The sequence below is a fragment of the Dysidea avara genome, chromosome 11 (assembly GCF_963678975.1).
Source record: "Dysidea avara chromosome 11, odDysAvar1.4, whole genome shotgun sequence".
NCBI classification, from domain to species: domain Eukaryota; kingdom Metazoa; phylum Porifera; class Demospongiae; order Dictyoceratida; family Dysideidae; genus Dysidea; species Dysidea avara.
The window spans coordinates 13777056-13794650 of NC_089282.1; positions in this window are offsets into that span (position 1 = coordinate 13777056).

A 17595-nucleotide genomic window follows, 5' to 3' on the forward strand; every position below is an offset into this window, starting at 1 on the left:
CCTAAACCCTCCAAGAGAACTGATTGCATGTCATCAGTCTGCATACACAACAATGATACTACAAACTTAGCTAGGATATGCCAAAAGACGTTCTCCTTTAAGATCACAAAATATAAGTCATCCTGGGCAGCCCCCATGTGAAAAAATGAATCTTTCTGTGTTGGCTGTAAAGCTGATGCAATGGCCATGCAATATCAAAATGCACCAAGCAGCTAATTTCAAGAATGTTCAATTATCTGTTTTATTTTTAGAAGTGGGTCATTCCTGAACTGCATGCAAACACTATCAGGGGACGTACCTCTAGTCCCATACTTGAAACACATGACTAAGCTATGACTCTGCAATATTTCTCAGAGTTATACCTGATAGCCAAGCATTTCTTGCAGATGCAGCAGGTTTGTTTCTTGTCAACAGAGTATACCAGGATGTCATTGACATGGCCACCTGATTCATCAAATGTTGGAATGAGATAGGATTCCATCTGGGAGTACAAATCAAATCAATTAATAGCAAACATCAAACTATAAAACTCCTTTCCAGCTATGTAGGTCATGAACAGAAGGTTGTTTTGAGGCAGCCATGCAGTGTCTGGCTGAAGCTCAGGAGGTCAGTTGCCAATATCCTATAAGTCAAAGATAGCAAAAATTATTGATCTATGCAGTAGCTAATTTATCCTGAACCTCACACTAATGGATATGGATTCTTCTATTCTTTCTTATTCCCTTCATGACAACTGACTGACACAGGGTGTAAGTGTCAGAAATGATTTTACTTCACAGTTTCATAAAGTATCACAGACTTGAACAAACTGTGATATACTTCATGATCATCAACAGCTGCAGGGTACATCAAACTGTGGTGCATTGCCATACCTTGAATATTTGTCTATCATATTAGGGCTTTGGTCACTCTCACTCACTACAGCTGCAGCATATAGCTTGCCCTTTGCCTGTTGCTCTGCTATGGTTCCACCAGTGGTGAGAATGACTCACCTAAACAGATTCATCATGATAAATTGACTGTTGTGGAAGTGAATCTACTTAAAGGTACTCCCAATAGAACTGAGATGGTCTACCATCATAAATTCTTAGTCAATCCTGAAGTTGCAACACTGTGTATTTACTTGGCTGTTTAATGTGATTGTTCTATTAGAGTAAATTAGTTGTAAAAGTGCTTGTGGGGATTATGCTAACTTTCCTTTCCCAACCTATAATATTTAAGTCAACAAAGACTTAACATACTTTGAATATCAATTATTCAGTCTAATATGCATGGTTTCTCATGCTTTTTGAACAATGGTCAAAAAAAAGGAGCAGGACCAGCATTGCCTCCCACCCTAAATCCACCCTTGCCACCAAAATTGTGCAGGTCACATAGGTTTTTTCCTTGATAGTTTAATGAAAGCTGTAATGAAACCCTTTTGAATGTTCAATTAGTATAGTCGACTATGTTCAATTTCACTGTTCTATAAGAGCATTTCAATATTTATCAATTTTATTATTTTTGTTTATTTAAAAATTTTCGTGTAAAAATGTTTTCGTATGATTTACGTCAATGACTGCTCTATTAGACTGAGTAGTTCGGTCTTCTTTTTAAAAAAAATTTCATGCAATAAATTTTCATATATACAAGTTTAGCATTTTTGCAACGAATAAAGGAGAGGGTAAACGGAACCATCATTAAGATGTTCAAACATACAATTACAATGGAACCTCTCTTATCTGGGCGGTCTGGTACATACTACTGTCCGTATCTCAGAAATGTCTGTAACTAAGAATAATGCTATTATGTTAAAATGACTAACTTAAATACAAGTATAATGTTGTTATTACTTCAGTTAGTGGTATGCAGTTTCACCCCCTCCAAAATTTTACCATGTGCAAGCTAGGAAGCTTCTAGAAGTTGCAGTACAGATGCAATTGCATCTTATACGTATGCATGGGCAATGAAAAGATGGAAAAGAAGGGAGAATGGCTAATTTTTCTAAGAAGGGTTCAAAATATATTTTGGTGTGAGACTTAACCTAAAAGCTGCTAAAAATCGAAATATTCTAATAGAACAGTCAACTACTCTAATAGAACATCCATAATAATGTTTTTTCAAGAAGTTGCCAGTGTGTTTTCTTGACCTGTGCACTGCTATCTTACCATTGCTCCAAAATCCTGCCATATACTAATCACTTTCTGTGGACAACTTTTGTCAAATGGTTTAATATTATAGTGGGTATTTTCAGTTGTTGTAACAAACTTGATGCTTGGGTTGACATGCTTAAGTAAAACAGTCAATTTCTTAGAATGTATACAGTGAACCAGGCTTTAACATCTGAGAACTGTTTGTTTTTGCTTTATTAGTACCAAAGTTCCATGCTACATTTATCATTTTTGAATCTAGCATCAATTTAAGCTAATAAAATTTAATTTCATGCAGGGTTTGCACTCCCAAACCCCTTGAAGCTCAACTTTATAAGCTCAAATGATACTGCAGCATTTATGCTCATTTATGCTGTCATGTTATAAGGGGGTTAGTTGTGGCCAAAAACTAGTTGTATATGTAAGTGACTTTGGACTCATGTTGTAAAAAACTATTATGGTGATGCATGGGGCCGTAGTTGTAAAACGTCAGATTGAAATAGCAACAGAATGGTTTGTGGCTATATTACAAAGTTGAAGTTATATTTGTGTGTATTTTAAATCTCTACAATGACCTTAAGATCCAATCGACCTGTATATACTGTCTTTGACAATCTACTATTATGTATTACCTTATAATCCAATATCATTTAAAAGTGTAGCTAGCTTGTTCTGTTTTTCTAAAATTGCTTACAACTGCACTCATCCATCTTGTACCCACAATCTTTCAGTACAATAGAGTATTTGGTTAAAAATAGCTTCCAGATTCAACCTTGTGATAGCTATGTTCCAAAAATTCCAGAGGAAGCATCACTCCAGACCCTGGCCCCCTAACTGGAAAATTCTACATATGTGCACTCTACATGCACACTGATGGTGAGTGTATACAATACTTGCCTTCTCAAGCCCTCAGCTCTTCATTGTTACTGTTTGGACATTATAGTTTGAACCATGAGACTGTAAAGCACACTAGCTATATGTACCTTAAGCCAAGCAATACACTAAATTTGGCGATTTTGTATTTTGATGAATTTACAATATAAGTTTTATTAATTCGTGATCAATTAGCAAAAAAACTATTAAATTGCTAAATTTAATGTACCACTAAATTACGGTATTTCAAACACAAATTTAATGGATCATGTATAGCTGGTCGATATTCATATCCTTCCCCTTCCTGTTCTTTATGTGAAGAATAGATTTTTAGTTACTGGCTGTGCCCTTATATGACAGCTACTAATACAACTATTCTGGAATAATGGTGTCATTTCATTATTACACTAGGTGACTCACAACGCTTTGCAAGTGTTGTGAATCACTTATACAAAGTGGCATCATTTTCAGTCAAAAATATTACCAAATTTAATACTGAATAGGCTAAATTTGCAAACATTTTCTGTGGGGGCATGCCCCCAGACCCCCCTAGATAGAACATGCTCCACATGTTGTGTGTGATAGTTATTTGTATTAACCAGTTGTCACTTTTCTTAGTCAACCAACAATTCATGTTAGCACCCTCCCTTCTGAAATCCTAGATCCGCCCCAGCTACAGAGCATTCATGGTCACTCTCCTGGGCTGTAAAAATCTATTATCACCTAGCAACCAAGTGGTAGTTATTATTAGTAGAATAAACAAGTCACCAAACAGGTAAACAGCAACCTTTAGGCTCCCTCCTTGTGCTTTCATCTAAACCAAACTCCATTATCGTCAATAAACTACAAGCCACATGACCAATTTGGGCTGTCCAGACTGCACTGAAGTGTGGAAAGCACAGCACAGGCATGGCAAGGAAACTATAAAAATAAAATAAACAAATAAAATTCAACACACACACACAAAACAAATTAAATATTCCAATCAATAGGCTTGCATCGATTATGCCGGCATAATTTTTGGCATAATAGGGGATGAAAAGCATAAAGCATAATGCTGGCGTAATGGAGCATAATTAGGAGCATAATGGGCAAATTTCTGCCACAATAAGCATAACTTCTGCTATAACAGTCACAAATGCAAGGGCTAACCTGTTTTGGATGATGTAATGATACCTAACAACAAGTAGAAAATCCACTACTCTCTTACTACAGATTTACATTCAATGGAAAAGATGCTTTCATTGTGGGTTTGAGTTTTATAGGACATATGTAGTCATGTTCCAACTAGCACCAAGCCATGGCAAAGTAGTTTAACTGAGCTATTACATAATGCATCTCATCGTCAGATTATGAATAAAATGTGATATGATGATTATGATTATTGGAAGCTCAATAAAATTAAGCTCTGATGATAATAAAGTTAGTCTGGACATTGAAACTATAGTGAAGTCTCTGCGGGTCTACTGGGGTTAATATCAAACCAGGAAGATATGTCAAAAAATTGAGACTCTAATAGAACAGTCAAACACTCTAATAGAACAGTCATCGCATGCAACAGCCACAGAAAATGAAAACCATTTAGCTAAGTGTTTATCCCCATGCAGGAGGCTAATATGTTCTTTGCAAATGCTAGTCACATATTATACTGAGCAGTTGCTGTCCTTTGAATACCAATTACTAGAACTCAGAAGATCAATCAAAAACCATAAATAATTATTTGCACACAAAATTATACAAAGATAGTACTAGACAATACAATGTCATGTCTATAGCTTCTGACAGACTACCCCCTGCTCTAATATGACTACTAACTATGGAGCACATCCCTTTTTCAAACTAGTGTTATTATTTGTATGCTGTAGTTGAAGTGAAACTTCTCCATTTACATTCTATCGTATGAAAAACTTCTTTGTGCAGAGAAAAAACATACAAAATAAAAACATAATGTATTTCTGAAAAGCATAAAAACAAGCATAATAGGCAGAAAATTGGAGAAATGCCAAAAAGCATAATAGGCAAATTTTGGAGCATAATAGACTCAAGCCTACCAATATATCAAGACACACGGTAGTGTGTCGTGCGACCCAAGAAGCCGCCCCACACCGTGAGTATATTAGCAGGAAGAAAGTAAATGCGGTTTTCACACCTTTGTAGCTCCGTGATTCCTTATCCGATTGAAACCAAAGTTGCTACAGAAGTGCCGGCTAGGTAGGGGAGTCCACATTCCAAATTTGAAGAAAATCGCTCCAGCCATTTCCGAGATACGAGCGGCAAACATTTGGAGTTTTTTTTTCTTCTTTTCGAACACTTCGCAAAATCCGCCGTAAAACACGAATTGGTACTCCAAACGGGCTGAAATTTGGCACACGTGAAGGGCTCATTAAGGCGAATCTCAGTACCAAGTTTGGTAGGAATCCGATGAACATTCACGGAGGTATGACCGATTATTTGCGTAAAAATAAGGCCGAAGGTCTGTCACGCCCACAGGGTAAACCGCTTGAAGGAATGAGCTGAAAATTGCTATGTAGATGGAGTAACTATCGTAGGAGTGCATTTTTGTGGTTTGAAAGGAATCCAGTTAACAGCCATCGAGATATGACACAAAACCCAACCTGTGTCACAATTACGCGATCAATTTCTATAAATAAATTTTTTTAAAAACTATTAGTTTTCACGCCTCCAGGCAAACCGCTTATAGCAATGAGCCGAAAATCGGTGTGTAGCTGGAATAATTATCATAGAAAGTCCTTGCAGTAGTACAGAAGAATCGGAGTACAAACCACTGAGTTATGATTCCAAAGCCAACTACGTGTAACATACGCAAGATCGAGATACTCTAATAGAACAGTCGCCCTAATAGAGCATTCAGCTACGTTTATAACTTACTCCATTATAGAATTATATTACATTGCAACTTATTCTGTAGGAAGTTCAGCTACAAAATGTTAATTTTATAGACAATTCAGCTACAAATATGTTGCTGTAGAGATTCAGAACATTATAAGTCACACTGAAGAGAATTCAGCTACAACAAGTCACTCTGTAGAGAATTCAGCTACAAACAATCACTGCATAAAGGGTTCAGCTACAAAAAAGCTACCCAGTAGAGAGTTCATCTGGATCAGCTACAAACAAGTTACTTTATACAATGTTCAGCTACAAGTAAGCTTAAGTCACTCTGTAGAGAGTTCAGCTACAAACAAGTCACTCTGTAGTACAAACAAGTCACCGTGTAGCTGGAGAGTTCAGCAACCAATCAAAAAAACCACTCTGTAAAGAGTTCAGCTATACAAACATGTTATAACTCTACAGAGAAAGTTATAATTCTATAGGGAGATCAGCTAGAAACAAGTCATCCAGTAGAGAGATCAGCTACAAGACATCACCTTATAGATAGGTCAGTTACAAAGAAACCACCATGTAGAGAGTTCAGCTACAAACAAATCACCCTGTAGAGAGTTCAGCTATGAACAGATCACCCTGTAGAGAGTTCAGCTAGAAAATGTCATCCTGTAGAGAGGTCAGCTAGAAGGATCACTTTGTAGAGAGTTCATGCAACTACAAACAAATCACCCTGCAAATAGTTCAGCTACGAACAGATCACCCTGTAGAGAGATCAGCTAAAAGAAATCACCTTGTAGAGAGTTCAGCTACAAAGAAACCACCAGTAGAGAGTTCAGCTGCAAACAAATCATCTGTAGAGTGTTCAGCCAGAAACAAGTTCACCCTGTAGAGAGATCAGCTATAGAAACAAGTCATCCCGTAGAGAGATCAGCTACAAAGAAACCATCCTGTAGAGAGTTCAGTTACAAACAGATAACCCTATAGAGAGTTCAGCTACAAACAAGTCACTGTGTAGAGAGATCAGCTAGAAACAAGTCATAAAGAGATCAGCTAAAAACAAGTCACCCTGTAGGGAGATCAGCTACAAAGAAACCATCCTGTAAAGAGTTCAGCAAGAAATCAATCACCTTGAAAAGAGTTCAGCTACAAACAATGAGAGTTTCAACTACAGTTCAGTTACAGTATGTAAGAAGTCACCTTATTAACTACAGTATGTGATAATCATCATTCAATGTTAAATATACAAATATTTCATCAGACAAAAGCTATACAAGGTTATGATGTACATAATGACATATACAACTCCAAGGTGCCTATAGAATTCCAAGGGCCACCGAATCGAAATCTTAGCAAGTTATTAACGATTGAGCCCAACTACAAAATTCACTCTGCAAAGTTGCTCAAACAAAGCGCTTTGCAATTGCATGGTGGCGTGTTTGATTGATAAGCAACTTTTGCAAATAAGGTATATATGATATTGCAATATATTCTAATAATTCTAATATAGTATCATTGAGCATGTATTCATTTTAATGAAACAGTTAAGAAACAGTTAATATCACTAGTGAAATATATTGTGTGATTGATCACCAGTGATATATATTGTGTGATTGATCACCAGTGATAAATCTGTGGGATATTTGGGACCCATGAATGATTAGGGACCCGTCGATTTCGCCAGCAAAATGTTTGGCATAATAGTTGGGTAAAAGCAATGAGCAAAATGCTGGCATAATAGGTGCAATTTTTGTGAAGTGGACATAAAAATTGCACAAAAGATCGAGATACTCTAATAGAACAGTCAGACACGCTAAAATATCGACGATGCATAGCTAATTGTTACAGGAACAATAAGTGACAATCGAGGTACCCTAATAAAACAGTCACACATGTTAAGCAATATTAGCTGGCTTCTTGCTTTACATGTTAGAAGTAATTTTTGATCGAGATACTCTAATAGAACAGTCACTTTAAGGCGAAACTGTAGCTTTGCACTTGTAAATATTCAATTAACAAAAATCAGTGCTGAGCAAAATATGGAGCATAATATGTGAAAAATAAAAGAATTGCTGGAAAGAAAAATAGGTAGAAAAAAAAGCAAAATAGACTGGTCCCTACCCATGATCCCAGCGGCGGAGGAAGTAGTTGATATGAGGGTGGGCTGGGCTGACCCAGACTTATTTCTATAGTTTGGTAAGGTGAGACCAAAAAAAAAAAAAAAAAAAAAAGGTCACAACCAACTGACAAGAGCTTTCCACCTCAGCTACCATTTCTAGCTGATAAACTACATAAAAATTCTTACATAGCTCGCTACACACTGACTACTTTATTAGAGTGACTGCTCTATTAGAGTATCTCGATCTTTATCATGGTTTTCAGCCCCACTCCAAGAAAGATAATTTCGGTGTGATATCATTCTGAGGAGGGGCTTTAGCCCCCTAGCCCCCCCCCCCTTTCCGCCGCCTATGCATGATCCCACATAATATATGTTTTCTCTAACTCAGTAAACATATACAATGACCTACATATGATATACCCAAGAGTTATATACCTTTAGAGTAGTTGGCCATGGTCTAGCTGTATAATTATATAATTTTGTACAGATCATGCAGGCTTCACTGGCTCTCAGATTGCTAGTGGGCCTACTTTTAACTCATTATATATACAGGTAACAGTCCTATATACCTTGTTCTTGATGTTTGCATTCATTGTCAGTATGCATATACGTAGGAATACACACACACACACACACACACACACACACACACACACACACACACACACACACACACACACACATGTATAAATATATATATCACATAGCTACCTAAGCAGCTGCAGATTTTCATAAACAGGCCAGGTATGCTGATTGCATGCATGGATGTTACATGCCAATGTGGCCAATGCTGGTATAAATTAAGTCATTAAGTAGTACTGATATGCATGGATAAACTCATTGTTGACATTTACTATATATAACTAATTGTAAGCAAATTAATTACTTAATTAATTAACCATATTCATATGAGAGTCTGTAGAACTTCGTATAGCTGATCGTAAGATAATGCTTCAAATTTTGTATAGCTATAGTTTGCTTCTGCCTTAGGTACCAAAATTTGATAGTCTATGTACAAATCCTAGTCATGTGAAATTGAGCTTCAAATTTTACATTCAAATTTGCTCAGAGTCTTAATATAAAATATCACACTTTCAACAGGGATATATAGTAGCTATACAGTGCATGACATAACATTCTCAGAAAACCTCATTTTGAAAATCCACTATAGAAATTTTTCACAGGGACCACATTATATGGCCTAAGCATTCATAACATATTAGACATCTTTATACCACAAATTGGCCTTCCTAGTAACAGTGTGTAATAATTCTCCTGGCATCAGTGATCACAATTAAGGCTGTCTCATATCTGTATAACTCATATGACTGCTAGAATCCAACAGTTATCTGCATATCTCTGATTCTTCTACCTCACTATCAGTACTCTTGACTACCCAGTAAATACACTAGCTATTGATTGATTTAAAACTTGTGTGAACATTGCCTCAATTAATTATTATTTGATACCATTTAGCTCATTTCCACTAAAAACAACCATCACTGAAATTCTCCTATCATAAAACAGTTCTCAAGAAGATAGCAATGTTGCTACAATAGAGCAAAGCAAACACATACAGTGCTGAAGTCTGCTAGAGTTGTATTATTGATTCCAGAAGGACTGCGCATGCTAGAAGCATATTATATCAACAGATTATTTAAATTGATGTTGCATAAAATGATAAAAAGAGGCTATATTCTTTTATCACACATAAAATGAAACATCAGTGTATAGTTATACCCAAATACATGCTTTTATAACTAGCCATGCCAGGGAAATCTAGGTTATGATTATTTGACATCAATATTTGCCCAAGAAGTTGTGTCAGCAGTACAATAACGGTATTCCTTTTCCTGAAATACTGCATACATATTTCAATTTTCTTTGGAGGAAGTTGCCAGTCTATTAAATTATCACATAACGCAACACCAGATAATATTTCAGCCTACTTCTAAGAGAACTGTACCACGCAATCTTGATTTTGATTTTTCAATCACTCTTACACCAAGGGCTTCTACCAGAAGAATGCAATTATTCAAAAAGGGCAGTCGCACTCAGACTTATAGTTACCACCCTGTCTCCTTAAGATGTATTAAGATCATTGAACATATGCACAGTATGCTCCATCTTCTTCCTATCATAAAATTCTATGAAAAGAAATCCAACTATATATAACAATTATAAATGATTTTGCGAACTGTGTAAGGCAAAATGACAGTATATTTCTGGACTTTTTCATTGCATTTGGGAAAGTTCTATATACTAGATTATGTAGCAAATTTTGTGCCCTCTTTGATCAAACACAAATCTACTTGCATGTCTCTAAATCTTTTCTTGTTGAGGATATCTTTCTGAGCATCCAAAACTGCCAGCACAAAGCATATTCTAAAATTGGTATAGCTAAGGATTTATTGTTTCTGTGTAATGATATCCCAGTTCAGAACTTCCTTTTTAAAACTGTTGGAAATATGTTCTTGCAATAAATACATGAAAAAGAGATGGGCCTGCATTTTAATGAATAAACACTTTAATAGTTATTTGTCACCAACTCACCATGTTTATTAGTGATGTGTAGTATATATCAATAATAACACATTACAAACTATCTAAAAATATCTTGCTGCTCCATAAATTTATTTTATTTACTTTACAACACCAGATGCGAGATTACAGAATTAAAAATGGTTGTACAAAAATAGTGTGGTGGTGTTGAGGCCAGTCAGATGGCAACATGTGCCAACTGCCCAAACTAATATACAAAAACACATAGCTATACTTACAGGGGCAGTTTTAGGGGGATTCTGGGGTTTCCAGAAACCCCTTGGGTTTGGCTTACTTTAGAACAGCTGTCCAGCCATTAGGCAACTGTAGCTATGTATACTGACTCTTCCTTAACTACCTAGCTACAACCAAACCATCCCATAGGGCATAACACATGAATTGTGCTCACCAATATTTATCAGCTAACTAGTATCACTTCCTTACAGCAAAGGATCAGAGGCAAGCAGCGAGGTGGGTGCAGTCAGATTACAGTTTTAAGAGTAGTGTAACAACAATGCTAGACAATCGTAATTGGACCACACTGGAATAGAGACATAAAGCATCTAGATTATCTTTATTTCACAGAATTACTCACCAGCAGGAGCCAGCATTACAAATACCCAATTGCTTTTTGCCACAATCCACCAGCACAAGACAATACCACCCACTCAGACTCATACTGCCAGCAGCCAACACCACCAAATACCAAATGAATTATTTAGAACTATTAAAGAATGGAACAATCTACCCTCCTTATGCTATGACAAAGACTTTGTGATAAATGCACACACTCTAGCTAGTTATCTGTAAAATTAATATCCCCAAACCATTTTTATCTCTTTTTTTTTATTGGATGTAATCAGCATTTTGTTGCCTTCCAATTATAATAATCATAATCATAATCACACCCCAAGTTTTAAACTTCTAATTAATGCCCATCATTTAATCATTATAATATTATTATTATAGTTTGTGCATTACTCAGGGGAGGTGGAGCAGGCCAAACAGTGAGGGGGCCAGGCCAGCTGTAAGCTGAAGACCAAAAAAAAGGGGGTGACTACCTGCTGACAATAGCTGCCCTCCACCAACTATAACTCCTTATTTATAACTACTATGGCACATAGATACCTAGCTAAGTAGCTTGCTACACTGCTTTTCTGAATTACAGCTGTGACTGCTCTATTAGAGTATCTAGATCCTGACTGTTCTATTAGAGTATCTCAATCTTTTCTTGCAAACCATAAATGTGTGGGGGCCATGGCCCCCCGTCTCCACCGCCTATGGCATTACTAGTAGTAAACCTTCCAAGACTACATGCAGAATTCGAACAAACAGAAGAGGTGATGGTAGTAGTGATAACGAAGGACAAATGCCAAGATGAAGAATTGATTAGCTCCTTAGATCGATATACTCTCTAATAGAACAGTCACTTTGTAGTGAAATACTCTAATAGAACATTCACTGCTCAATATGTTCCAAGTTAGTCAGAGAATTGTTAATGAATTACTTACTATCCGACGTAGTCTCAGCACCTACAGGGGCGTAGCCAGGATTTTTTGAAGGGGGGTTCCAGCACCAGCATTGAGTTACTAGAAGCAGGGGTCTGGGGGCGCAGTCCCCAGCCGCTGAGAGATTTTCAATATTTTAATAAATCAAAACTCAGCAAATTGCTATATTTTATGCAAAAAGTACATTAATTATGATGCATTAAGTGCCCCTGGGATGAAGGTAGTACTAGATAAAGTCACCTAGTGGAAACAGACAGCATAACACATAGAGACACATATAGTAAACTGTAAGTGATGGTTATATCTCACTGTGGTATAGGAGCCATGAATCCACTGATACAAATGCATGACAATCAAAACAATATAACTATACAAATATGCATAGCATGAATTCATTTTGCATAACACAAGTGATAAATTGCTGGAGCTCTATATCTTTAAACACTGCACACCAAAGCTATAGCAGTATAAGGTCATGTATTTAATGTTTGAATGTCTGAAAATTTCATATGGACATGGATATTTACATGCATGTTCTATTAGAGTATACCTGACTGCTCTATTAGAGTATATACCTGACTGCTCTATTAGAGTATATACCTGACTGCTCTATTAGAGTATATCGATCTTTTAAACAAGTTTTGAAGAGGACTCATGTTACCTCTGCAAATCCTTCCCTGAGAGATGAATGTAAGTTTTATCAATTGTTGTGCTGTGCCATTACACTATATTGCTCACTCATTTTCACTAAATGGTGTGTTAGGATCCTGCTTGCAGAAGTCTAAATTTTACAGGGGGGGTTCCTGAACCCCCCCGGAACCCCCCCTCCCTACGCCCCTGACCTACTAGCTAGCTAGCTATATCTTCCTTTAAACAAAAACTTGATGGGTTCTGGGAAGTTCTGAGTACAGGACATGGATATGAACAAAGACCTGGAGCCTAAACCTCTATTTTTGAACAATTAGCTATGTATGTATATATATCCATAAATAATTAATAAATAAGATAATTGTTGTTAGCCTAGTGAGCTATTGCTAGTTAAATAAGCTATCAATATAGTAAGAATTTAGTAGATAGATTGACCTATCCATGATCTATTAACTATTGGTCAGTTTGTAGGTTCAATGAGTAGCTACAAGGGCAGCAAATGATTTCCATCAATAATTTAATTTTATTGGAAGGATGCTTTAACTTAGATGAAAATAAGTTTTAAGTACTAAATTAAGTCCCATTGTATTTTACCTAGTACATTTAAGTTTCCTATAAGATAAGCTATAGCTATAGAATATCCGTGAAAGGTATTGGTCTTTTAACTGAACATAGGTTAATGGACTGCATACTTACCACACATAGCTAGATAGAGTGTAAGTACTGAACCCTTTCTAAGTTGGATTCTGGTAAAACTGATAAGCTATAGTCAAGACACCATTGTATTTCTGCCATGCAGAAGTTTCAAGAAACACCAGCTCCGGCAGAAAATGATGACATGAGATCAGTGATTATTCTAGGATTTCTCCTTTGGGGGGGAATCAGGAATTTGGGGAGTGACCAGGTGAAAGCCTATTATAGTTGTCCAAGCTCATAACTATGTTAAAATGTTGAAATAGCTAGTTGTCAAACTGGTTAGTCATTTAATACGTCATGACTCATGAGTGTTGATTTTTGTGATTGGGTGAAGCCAGATCCTATGCTTGATAGAGCTTGATGAATGAGTGATGACATAATGATGTAATATTGAGGACAACCTGGAAAACCATGTACACCTCATGAATACAATTACGTATTGCACTGCGTATGCTGAATCTGTTGAACAAACAATTTATGTGAGATCATGTATTGACCATTATTGTATGATAACAAAGCACTAGCAAATTAAAATGGGTCGGATATTTTCCAAGAAACTTTTATAGGCTATTTGAAAATGTAAATTATAGGTTATGGAGATGTTTTTAAAATCAGACTTTTGGAGATTAAATTTGGGAGTGGCTATATTGCTGGCTGTGCATGCCATTTTGAAAGTAAACTGGCTTAGATTTTTTTACAAAATTACACTATCTGAGAGGACACTTTTTAAACATGCTATTTAGAAAGAAAAAAACTATGAAATAGGTATTGAATAGCCATCACTATATCAGTAGGAATTTTTGTTAGCTAGTTATACATTTACCCTAGGAGATTTTTAAAAATTAAGAGATCTGATAAAGCATGTTATAAGGTTGCATTTGCAATTTTTAACCTGGGAAAATTTTACATATTAAAACACTCTGAGATCTGAGAGCATTTTTGATAAGTTTTGTGTGCTATTTTAAAAACAAGCTAGCTCAACCTAAGTGTAGTGTAGTAGTCACTCACAATGGTGCGTCTGAGATTTTAGGGGGGAAAGTTCCCCCCTAACAGCCCTAGAATAAACACTGCATGAGATGATAGTATATATTGGGATCAGTAGCTAGACCAAAACTAATGTGTATATAGTGACCATCAAGTTTCAAGCATTATAAAATTAAAGCCTTGCCAGCAGCCAAACTGCCCAGACCCCTGCATCTGAGTCCTACATCAGGGGCGGATCTAGGGGGGTTTCTGAGGTTTCCAGAAACTGGTCAAGTGTATTCAGGTAATCAAAATATTTTACAGTGATTTGCAATGGTACAAAAGTTCAGATCGAAATACTCTTATAGAGCAGTCAACCACTCCAATAGAACAGCCACCTTTTGTATTTCTCTTAAGAATTGTAAGTAACTAGCTAGCTACTTTATTTACCTGTGCCAACACAGTAAAATATAGTCCAAAATCTTATAACAGTGTTAAAACCTTAAAATCTTCCTGGGGGCATGCCCCAAGACCCCCAGAACAACATCCATGTCTGTTGTATGCTTCAAATGTCAAATTTGCTCTGTCCCTTATAGTCTTCACCTGATACTGTACCAGAAGCAAGCACAATTAAGCAGCCTACATTATATCTAACATAATTATATTTTTTAACTGTTTCAATATTGCTACCAGATTCAATTTCAAATTACACCATTTTCTGGAAAATCTTTCCCCCCCCCCCCCAAGACTTAAATTTACAAATAGCAAAAGTTTGGAAACCAATCACCAAAATCCCTGGGGCCGCCCTTGTACATCCACCTCTGACTTAGCTACATAAATGATTAATTTACAGGGAAGGACAGTTTAGAGCACTTACAACAGGGACACAAGTAATGAAGTTGTTTACATCAGACAATAAAATGATTCCGGCCAAATATAAGTTCAATTTTGATTTGCCAGATCATGTAGGCAGAGACGGAGGTATTAATCACTTTCAGAGTTTCAGTACAATTTCAGTACTGACAGTTAGTTTATTTATTTATGATTACTGGGCAGTCAGCGCAGCTGGTGTGTCTAGGAAAAAAAAGGGAATCACAGTCACTGATCAGTATAAGTACAATTATATACTAACTAGTGTGGTGCTGGTTGCTGAGTAAAGTGTGATATCAAGTTAGTGTTAAACTCATTGTAGTTTATTATCTCTATAATAAATACAGGCAGTTCATTCCATTCTTAGATTGATCTTGAGTAAATGATTGTTGATATTGAAGATGTTCGGTTGATTATGGTGTGGGCAGGATAAAATGCAAGGGATGATAGTGTCTTTGTTTGTCTCTCTACGCATTGATAATATGGGGAATTGATAGGGATACGTCTTGAGTTTCAGTATTACTGAATCATTGTCGATACAAATGATAATCGATCAGAACGAATCACGTGCAAAATTAATTATTGAAAGCTCTATATAAAGCGCATTACTGATGGATAGAGGGCATCGAGATAATCCCTTGTTAACCCTTCCGACGGAAATATTGGTGTACATAATGTCGTTTGTGACACCGGTACTTGAAAGGATGAAACTGCGATACGTTTCAAGGAGGCTGCAAAGTGCGTGCGAAACGCCGTCACTATGGAGAACATTTTTGTGGCCATATTACCACAGTGGTGATGAAGGTTGCGTGAATAACATGTTGAAAGTATGTGGACAACACATGAAACGTCTGTCCTTTCCCTATCACGTGATGCCAGTATCACAACTGTTGAGTACGTTAGCTACGTATTGTAACAATTCCGTTCATCTCAGCCTGCCAACAACCAAATTAGATTCAGAGCTATTAGAAAACATTTTGGAATGTTTGCAACACTTACAAAGTTTGGACTTTCAATGGGACCATCGAGACATCAGGCGATTGCTTAAGATTGTCAAATGCAGTAGTACAAATTTGAAGGAACTTACAGTCAGAGAAATATGGATGACATATGACTTTTTTGATAGAGCAGTTAAGCCATGGGTAAATTTCTGGATGTCAAATGGATTTGTACCACAAAGATTAAACCTTGTTGTCAAAGATATGGACAATGTTTTGGAAGAGCTACTGATGAGAGAATCCTGCAAGATGATATCCACTGCACCAAGTGGTGCCTCTGGTCTAATTAAGTTCTACAACAGTCTTAAAACGCCATTGAATCTTGCTCATGTGTTGCCTGTATTCCAAGTTGAGTTTGGTCAAACAGCAACCCTTCCAATTGTAAATGCTGATATTTGTGGATTTTCACATATGCAGTTTTTGATATTAACTGACAGCATTGTTCATAATCAGGTGGTATACAAAGCTTCACTGCGACAATTTCAGTTAGCAGTACAAGTAAAATGCACGTTTAGTAATCTTGAATTTTTAACTGAATTTGATGCTTCACATTTTGATGCAAACTCAGACCAGTTGGAACAGCTAGCTTTTGCCTGCCCTAACCTTCAGCGACTCAATTTATACCGAAATAAACAGTGCTTGAAAAGTTTGCGAGGACTATATACCATAGCCAACTCCTGCCATAACTTACATGGACTAAACTTGATGGGCATATCAGTTAAGGATGTAGAGAATCAGATTCAACTATGGGAAATACTGAGAGGCATGGAGTTGACCCATCTAGCAGTAGAATTGTGCATTTTGTTGCCATCTGTAGAAGAAGACATAATGGAATTGATAAACTTGTTTCAGAAATGTGTATATCTGCAAGGGTTAGAATCTTCAGTTACTTGTGATGGATGCACATCAGCCTTTGCTAGTAATAGTTTATCACTCCTGTCACATTTCCAAGCACTTACCTACTTTAATCAATTTGAAGCTCACAATCATTTCTGTACTACTTCTCTGCATGACATTGTAACAAGCTGTAACCAGCTTAAATACTTGGTGTTTTTTGAACATGCTGTGCATCGTCATTGCCTCACCCCAACCCACAGTAATAGTTTAGAACAGTTGTCTATTCGTTCACTTGATCTTGATCTTCCTGATGACTTCATGAGGTCAATATCAGCTCATGGTGGACTGGTACATGTAGAGCTGTTTGTCAGGTCAGTGACCAGTGAAGGTATTACTCTACTGGTAACAAACTCTTCCAATCTCTTGACATTCCATGCCTTTCTTGATGATGAGCCATTTGAATTGCTGGATCAAAATCTTGAAGCTGCTCTTAAAGAGAAAATGTCTGGTCGACAGCTGTTTAGATGTGGGGGCTACCTAGTGGCAGAATCATTTAGTGTTGTTGGTAT